Raw genomic sequence first — 7,571 nt, 5'->3', positions numbered from 1 at the left:
CGCCTGGAACCACCACCTATGATACGCAAAAAGCAAACAAAACACAAAGGACACAAGACGTCGAGGCAAAGATCAAGAATCAACGGAAAAGGCCCAAAAAGGAGAGGGTACAATGTGTGTGCAAAAGGAAGGGCGGTAGTACCGCTGCTGGAGCGGTAGTAAAATTTTACTACCGCTCTAGCAGCGGTAGTACCGCTGCTCGAGCGGTAGTAAAAAATTATTACTGCCCTGGCAGCGGTAGTACCGCTGCTCGAGTGGTAGTACCGCACGGGAGGCAGAGTGCCATATCTGACAGTTCCATGAAACCAAAAATCCCTATTCCTTCGAAACAAAACCTCAGATCTGGAACTACTAGGCATCCCTACACACAAGACACCCTACTGCGAGAAGAATATACTACCCAAGAACTCCCCAATCCCTCTAGGAGGAGGATAGGGTGCCATGAAGAGAAGAACATATACATGCCCCTAACCCTAGATTCAACAAAACTAAGCGAAAACGAAGGGAAAGAGGGGCAGTACCGAGGTCCATGGCACGTGGGAGAGGATCCCGCCAATCGTAATCGGAGAAGGGTGGCCGGATATGGAGATCCCTCGGGTCCCTTGGGCAGCACTTTGAGAGAGGAGAGAGAGAAAAAGAGGAGGAACTCAAGATGAGTGGATAAAAGGGGGAAAAACTGCCTCCCCTCCCCTCTAAATACCCCCGAGGTCGTGGCGGTGTGGTAGTACCGCTTGGCCAATGGTAGTACCGCTCGCCTAGCGGTAGTAAAAATTTACTACCGTGCTGGGGGCGGTAGTACCGCTCGGCCAGCGGTAGTGCCGCTCTCCCAACGGTAGTAAAATTTTACTAACGTGCTAGGGGTGGTAGTACCGTGCTCCTTTCGACAAACTGCCTTGAAAAATAGCTCTACTCCCCTCGACAATATAAAGGTCTTGAACAATGTGAGTGGTCAAGAAAAGAGAACATAAAAACCCAAACAAAGATAAGAAGCAACACCGAATCTCCCGATGGAGAGAGGGCGGTGGCCGAAGCCACCAATGTTTGAGACACATGGTATTACACCGCGAAGAATTATCCTTGGGTTCATGACCACAACTCGTCTTTGAAGCACAAGTGCCATCAACAATGGGTAATGTGAAAGATTTGATCAATTTATGCATAATAGGGGAAGGATAAGTTCACTTAGAGAACAACACTCCCCCTATGTCCATGCCTACATCTAGAGCCAAATATAATGATGAGTGAGGTGTGGTGTGCCTGGTTTCAATCTACATTACTTGAATCAATGATATTTAGCTCATGACTTAACTCGGAAAACCTTGCTTCATCTAGAGGTTTGGTAAAAATATCTGCAAGTTGCCCTTGAGTGTTGATGAAGAGGATCTCAATATCTCTTTGCTTGATATGATCTCGAATGAAATGATGATGTATATCAATATGCTTGGTCTTGCTATGTTGCACCGGATTAAGGGATATCTTGATAGCACTCTCATTGTCACACACAAGAGGCACTTTGTCGGGGATATACCCCGAAGTGTAACCCGACTTGAAGTATGACCCGCCAAGGACTTGGCGACTCACCGTCGACTCAGCAGTGACCTGGCAGGCGAATTATACTTGACCTCACAGGCGACTCAGACGAATGACGAAGGCCCAAGACCCGGCGTACACCCTGGCATAAGGCGGCTCATAGAGAGGCCAGGAGGACCGGCTCACAAGAGAAGACCCAAGAAGAGGAGAGACTCCCTCACAAAGGAAACAAGACCCAGATTAGGATTCAAGAGAGACTAGTCCTATTCCTACTCCTAGTAGGACTCTAAATGTAAACCTACCCTTTCCACTTATATAAGGAGGGGTAAGGCGCCCCAAGAGGGACAGACTGACAACTTAGGTCTAGACAAGAAAAATTATGAGATAGACATATTAGACATCCACGAGATTAGAGGTGGCGAGTCTGCACCCTTGTAATCAAGATCATCATCTTCATTAATGAAACAAAAACAAGACGTAGGCTTTTACTTTCATCGGAGGGACCGAACCTGGGTAAACTCGCGTCTCTCGATTCCGTCCAACCCCTCTCAAGCCACAACATGGTTGTGATGGCCTCACACCTAAGTCCTTGCACGAGGACATATGCCATGAGAAAACCACGACATTTGACGTCCACCGTGGGGCTCACGTATGGTGATATTGTATTCTTGGAGGGATCTTTACTAGGGATCGAGAAGTTTGAGATTTGTCGGGTGAAGAAGATCCGTCGTAATGGATCTACATCAGCTCCCTCCGGGACGAGCAATCGGATTAGCAGATACGAGATTGAGATAAAAAATAATCAGGATTTGGCGTACTGTACGCCGCTGACGAGACGCGATCTGCCGAAGCCAACGGAAGATTGATTTTCGTTTGTAAGCCGAGTCCTACAGTGTGTCAAATCGCAGTTTCCATCGATTCGGATAAGAATTTTGCTGCACCAGTTTTGTTGAAAGAACCGAGCCCCAAGGCCGAAGAGAGATTGTGGCTACGCCGTGCCAAACTAGGAATTTGTGCCATGATGGAAGGATGAGATCTGGTTGCTTCGATGTGACACCCGTGGAGAGCTGTGCCATGCTGTGGGCATCACCAATGTCACGCACGAAGAGAGAAGTTGTGGGATCCTTCCCACGTTTCCAGCTAAAACGGAAAAGTTGGCATCAAATAAATGGTGCATGCCACCTACTTCAAAAGCCACCACGTGCTCCTGCCTCTGCGGCTGCGGATTCGTCCAAACCAGCCACGACCTGGAGGCGGACTGGCACAAGACACAACACGGCATCCACGCCCGAGCCGCCGTCGCCTTGCCTTGCTCTACGCTATCCGAACCGTTTTCAGCCATCTCGCGTCCGAGTCGTCGTCGCCTCACCTCGAGCAGGCCAAGTCGCCGCCAAAGTCACGCCAGCTGCACACGCCTGCTCACCGCACCTCCCTCCACCGCGCCATCGGCTCCATCGCCCGTCAGCACCGCCGCCTTGTTGCACCCACTCCGAGCCTCCGAGCCGGCCACACCCCTACCGTCACACATCAACGTGTCAAGTCGTCGCGTGTTGAGCCGCCCGGCCGGCGGCCGCCTCGGCTGCCTCGCTTCAAGTCGCATGTTGCCGATAAAGTTGTCATCATGGATGCGTCTCCGAGCCGCCGCGGGCCACCTTGGCCGCTTCGACCATCGCGCGTTGAGTTGCCCGGCCGCCTCGGCTGCCTGAGCTGCCGTTGCTGATGTCCCGCTCCGCCTCAACCAGCCGCCTCTGCCATGGCTCGCGTCGCCCGCCTCGCCACCAGCTACCTCGGCCTCAGCACTAAGGTGTCCGAGCCGGTCCTGCCGCGGCCCTCTGCCGCCTCAAGTCGTCGCGTCTTCGGTCGCCTCCGCCAGTGAGTTGGCCTTGCCTTGGCCTGAGGCACCACCACGCCACACCATCCCCTCACTTCCGTTCGCCTCGGTTTGCCTGAACCTATCGGCCGCCTCCGCCGTTTTCATTTTGAGCCGCCGCGCCACCTCGAGCCAATATGCTGCTCCGAGCCGCCGCTTCTATCTCAACCCGCGTGTAGCTACGTGGTGTTACATCCACCTCGCGAGCCGCCGACAAGCTATCGGCCGTTGAATACACTGCCAACATCAGCCGTCGGAGCCTCGGGCCAGCATCATCAAAACTACCCCATCGGATGGGCTTGCTGTTGAGTTTCTACAACGGAAGTGCCGTATAAAAAGGCCATTGAGAGTTGATCCACTATTTGAGAAGTTTGCAGATCTTGAAGCAGCTCCAGCAGCTGTTGCGTGTCTATTTTCAATAGACTGCTATATGGATAGGATCAATGGCAAGCAGGAGGTCGTGATTGGATACTTACATTCTGACAAGGGTGTTGGGTGTTTTCTCTGCGGCACGGCAAATGTATAAAGCACAGGAAAAGCTCATAATGTTTGCAAAGCATTACAGAGTAAAGGTTGATAATTTTTCATGGAAGAGGTGGAACGGTTGGCAGAGAAGGAGTCCCAGTCATCTTGCCATATTATCTCAACCTCAAGACACGATACATGGATTACTCCGTGTAACGTTTCAAAGCAAAGACAAAGAGCACTCGTTGGGAGAGGAACACTTGTGTTTTGGAACTCTGCAGCGCTTCACTGCAGTTACTCTTGAGCATGGCGTACTCTCCTGTAGGAATCCATGAACAAGATCAAGCCAAACAAATCCAAGACCTGTCCATGCTACAAAGACTTTGGAGCCAGAAAAGAATACATATATATATATATATATATATATATATATATATATATCCCTAATAATAAAGCGTTTATATATATATATCCCTAATAATAAAGCGTTGAGTGATTCTGTCGTCCGTCGTGGTCATTTTGCAAAAACATCCCTCGCTTTTTCAGTATTCAACCGTAGTTCGTTTTTAGTCAAAAAAAAGTCATTTTTTGCATTTTGCAGAAACCCCCCTGATATTTCAGGTAATCAACCCGCAGTACTTTATTAAGTGAAAAAAAAGTTTCGTATTTTCCAAAAAAAAAACTGTCCTCCACCGGTCCCTTATCCGTGCGCGTTCTCCACCACAAGGGGCGGCTGGGCTGGCCGCGGCGGGGGAGCTGGGCCGTGCGCTGGGGCGCCGACTACCTGGCCAAGGCGCATGCCCGCCCCGACGTGCTCTACGTCAATGTCGGCGACGGCGACTCGGACCACGCGTGCTGGGAGCGGCCGGAGGACATGGACACGCCCCGGAGGGCCTACATGGTGAACGCCACCCACCCGGGCTCCGACGTCGCGGCCGAGACGGCGGCGGCGCTGGCCGCGGCCTCCGTCGCGTTCACAGAGCCGCGCGGCGAACCCCGATACGCGCCGACGCTTCTGAAGCACGCGAAACAGGTGCACGATATACTTGCTTACATTCAAAGAGACTGTTGCACTGCATTGCTTTGCACAGCACACAGATTACACAATCGATTCGATACAAATCCAATGGATGGGCCAAAAAGCATTGGTGTAGTAATAGACAAAAAAAATAAAACGTACCCATCTCAAATTACATACTCCTTCTATGTTCTTGCATTGTATCCACCGCGTATTATATACGTACGATGACCTGTAGTGTACAATAAAATGTGGGTATAGGTTATTCGTTCTTCCTTCTAGACAAACCATTTCACAAAGTCATGGTACCATTCATATGGTTGAAAACGAATGGCAAAATATTGCTAGAAAACTGAAGGTGGATTTGTATTTGTGCACAAAGGCACACGAAATTGTATGAGCTAACTTCTTGTGTCACTTTTGTGCAGTTGTTCCAGTTCGCCAAGAACCACCGTGGGCCCTACCAGAACAACAATCCATCAAGCAGAAATTTCTATAGCAGCAGCGGCGACGAGGTAGCATCTTACTCTACTAACTAATATCATAATAAGCAGAAAATAGTAAGTAATGTTTTCTGTACAAAAAAATACTGAAAGATGCTCGCTGGAAATGGAACATGACGAGCTGTTGTGGGCAGCTGTGTGGCTCTACATCGCCACCGGCGACCAGGAGTACAAGGCCTACATCTCCGGCGCCAGCAACGTCGGCGGGGTGCGGTAGTCGCTGGCCTGGGACGACAAGTTCGTCGGCGCCCACGCACTGGTCGCCAAGGTAATGTCCAAATCGTAGTTATTCTATTTGTTCACTAATTTGGTATGATCTTAATCTAGGAGGATTATCACTGTATAATATGAGATCCCTACGTTTAGCAGTGATAAAAGTCTGACACTGAATGGTTCTTTTCAGAAGTATAATTGTAAGATCTATGATTATAGCTTCGAACTTTAACTGGACAATACTAACTGGACATATAATTGATTATTTATGCACAACAAGATATTCTGTTGTTTTTTGTTCTTCAATCAGATTTATCTAGCCCTTTCTTGACTTTTTAATTGCTCCATCCTCTACCTCTGAAACTCAGAAATCAAAGAAAGGCCGTTGGCATATCACTGTCACTCAATAAGATTTGCTAGAGATGAAGAGGTCCAGAATGTTTTTTCTATTGTTGGGGACATACATAATACATATAGATAAATTTGGATCATTTATAACAAAGAGATTTCTTGCCAAAAATATTAACTCTGTCCACCAATGGGCAATGTCAAAGTAATAACATGAATTTGCTAAACAGAACCTTCGCTAACTGAATAGACTAACAACAATTAACAATGTCAAATAGTTTCAAATCAACAAATGTTGTTTGATTAAAACACTTATTTAATGCCGCATAATGGCACAACAAGCAGATTATATTTTCTTTTTCTTGCCCGGTGCAACGCAACGGGCATTTGTACTAGTATATATATACATACATATTAATATCAGTTTCCGTGCTGATCGCCAAGGATGGGCACGGTTCGCCGGCTCGAGGCCTCTGCGACCCGGCGGATCTGTAAATTTGATTCCACACGAGAAGATGCAGCATGCTGCTGGCTACCTCATCAGTCGGATATACTAGCACACATATACATGGATCATCTGTGGTCTTAACAAATTAGGTTCTATATGTTCTATTTATTTTATCAATATACTATAAATTTCTTTGAGAACAATTACTCTCGCCTGTAATGTTTTACTATGCAGGACAATTATTCAGTACAAAAACGACGTCATATTACGAGTACGAAGGTCGTGTCAATCAACGTCATGGGCGACTCACCATTTGTGCCGATCTACAATGACGCGACCATCTCTCATGCCCGCGCAATCAAGGCGACTTACAATGAAGCGGCCAACTTTCATGTCCGCGTGACTAAGACAGCTTACAAGACATCTCATTTGCGGTCCGGATGACATCAACCCGCCGGTGCAGTGTACGCCAGTACGAGCCGCCCAACAGACTCACGTGAGCCGCCGCCTCTGTTGTGTGGTTCATATAAAATATGTGAGAAGATCTTCTGACGTTCATCCGTGAAAAACACATCAGGGGAATTCTTCATCACAAAACGTGGTTTTATATCTCGGAGAGGGAGCGGGTACCAACATCTTTTTCCATTGGCTTATGTCTCAATCAAGTATGGAGATTCTCAAGGTGTCTCTTTGAGTCGACTTAAGACTCAGGGGCTACATGGACATGGCTCGGCAGACTCAACTGGGATGAATAATTCAAAAATCCCGGGTCGTTACAGCAATAAAGTCGACGCCCATGAAATTCGGGGTCTCTGCCGTTTCAGCTTCTTGAAAGCATGAGTCTTTATTGTTTCATAAGCCATCCAAGCATGGAAGCTATCAGTATCAAAGAGCATAAGTCGCCACGCTGCGCTTATTTCAAAACTGGATACTCGTAAGCCAAAGAAGACCAAAGTTGTCACGTTGCACGGTTCAAACATGGGCACCTTATATGGTTTTGAGAATTAAGCCGGCTTACTTGGGGACTACTAGTTCCCAAGTCGTTTTGCAGTAAGAGCGTATACGCTTCTGCAATCCTATGTCCGACTTTTCCCTAATCATAGGTCACTTGGGGGCTTCTACTCACCGAGTTCAGCCTGAATACCCTCTTGGCTAGCGAAAAATTAATGCATTACA

The 7,571-nt window shown here is 48.1% G+C and overlaps 1 pseudogene; it reads left to right on the top strand.

The window, feature by feature from the left end:
- The first annotated feature begins 3,283 nt into the window (after nt 1–3,283).
- Nucleotides 3,284–4,246, top strand: LOC123397904 (annotated as a pseudogene).
- Nucleotides 4,247–7,571: the final 3,325 nt, after the last annotated feature.

This window comes from Hordeum vulgare, chromosome 1H, assembly GCF_904849725.1.
Source record: "Hordeum vulgare subsp. vulgare chromosome 1H, MorexV3_pseudomolecules_assembly, whole genome shotgun sequence".
Lineage (NCBI taxonomy): Eukaryota > Viridiplantae > Streptophyta > Magnoliopsida > Poales > Poaceae > Hordeum > Hordeum vulgare.
This window is presented reverse-complemented; position numbering and strand designations above follow the sequence as displayed.